Source organism: Stomoxys calcitrans, chromosome 1, assembly GCF_963082655.1.
Source record: "Stomoxys calcitrans chromosome 1, idStoCalc2.1, whole genome shotgun sequence".
Lineage (NCBI taxonomy): Eukaryota > Metazoa > Arthropoda > Insecta > Diptera > Muscidae > Stomoxys > Stomoxys calcitrans.
The window spans coordinates 107,021,629-107,023,357 of record NC_081552.1 but is presented as its reverse complement, the minus strand read 5'-3'; the positions used below and the strand labels follow the sequence as shown (position 1 = coordinate 107,023,357).

Sequence of the window (1,729 nt, the reverse complement as noted above, 5' to 3'; positions counted from 1 at the left end):
GGAATAATTTTTTTTTTTTTTTTTTTTTTTTTTTTTTATGCGTGGTATAATTTGTGACCTCTTTTATTTACAGTTCCTAGTATTTTACACACTTGTTGGGAAATAATAAAAATTTTATTAAATTTTTGTTTCATTTCTTAAAACATAAGGTGCTTTGAAAATTAAAAGGTGTCTATATGTCTATACAGAAATTTTTCATTTTTATTTCAATTTGAAAGACGATTGGTGTTAGACGTGTCAAAAAAATATTTTATACGAAGAGAAAAAAAATATTCGAAGATTTAATTGAATAATTTTTAAGGATATAAAAGAATCACATACCACATCAACTTATTTTAAAATTTCGGACGACGAAATTAATTTTTCAACTAATTTTTATTTTCCTGTTGTTTGGGTAAGCATTTAATCTTTAAATATGGAAGTTCTTTCCTCTAAATTGCATCCCCGTTATTTTATCGCAGATCGCCGATTCCTCTGTGAATCGGCGCTGTCCACGAACAAAAGAAGAGGAAAACTCCAATCTCAAATTATCTGTATTGGTCCCAAATTTCCTTAGCCATCAATCCCCTAATTATTATATAATCGGTCCCAAAGACCAATTGATGCCTTTTAAAGGCGGATATTGAGATTTTTGATTCTACTAATATCAAGACCGGAGTCTTCTAATCAATGGTTTGATTAGAGCTCAAAGAACCCAAAATTGATCTAAAACCCTGACTTGTTAAAACAATACATCAAATGCTAGAGTCTTCCCGTCCATAGCTTTATTGGAGCCCAATGGACACAGCATTTCCCTATTACCTAATTGTGTCAATTAAAGAATTCTGGGGATTCTCATTTTTTTTCAATTGGAGATAAAACAAGAACTATTTACAATATATACATTTAGATTATTTCCCCCATTATAACATACAAGACAATTATTAAATTTATATGTTACCTTGGTGCACGAGCAAAGCAAATTTGATGCCTTAACTTTTATGACCACCCAGAACTAAAGCAAAGGCCACGTCTGAAGGCCTAAGGACATCATGGATATTAGCTGGTGAATTTTCATAATATTATTTAATTTGTTATGCTCATGCCACATTTTTATAATAACACAAATTCACGACACTTATCTTTACTAAATGCTAGGTTTAGTTTTTATTTTTACGTAAACTATAGTTCTTTCTTTCAATATCATTCACTTTTAACTTATTTTTAAACTTAGATTACCTTTAATTAGAGTAAGTTTTATACCTTTAATTGCCACAAATCGATTTCTATTAATTTTTGAATATATTATAATGATGTTTTAAACATTTTTTTTTATAACTCACGAAAGGTGAAGGACATACAGTAGTGGGAAATAAAATGGGCTGAAGAATTTGTCAGCATGGTTGGGTGGGTAGGGAATGGCAGTCAAATTACATCTTAGACTGCTCCTGAGATTAGCTTCACTCTAATTTCTTCTGTCCTTAATTTTTCTTTTATTTAATACCTTTGCTATTCTTCTTTTCACTTACTATTCTTTTAAGCTACCTTATTTTTACTTTTATGGCAGCGAAACCGAGCCTAGTTCCAACGGGAAAGAACCGCCCCAGGACTGAGCACGGCCGGCGGCGAGGAGGTAGCGACTCCCAGAGGAATTAGGGCTCAAGGTGGTGGTTCGTTGCAAAGGCGGCATCTCTGAATCGTGTGCCATATATAGGGAAGCCAGCCAGTAATGAGACTTGTTTATTTCAAG

General features: G+C 32.4%; 1 long non-coding RNA gene across 1 annotated transcript; it reads left to right on the top strand.

Annotated features, from left to right (window-relative positions):
* Window positions 1–204: 204 nt before the first annotated feature.
* LOC131998523 (uncharacterized) lies at window positions 205–1,302 on the top strand. The gene is made up of 2 exons (XR_009398757.1): window positions 205–394; window positions 462–1,302. It is a non-coding gene; the product is annotated as an uncharacterized LOC131998523 (long non-coding RNA).
* The last annotated feature ends 427 nt before the right edge of the window (window positions 1,303–1,729 follow it).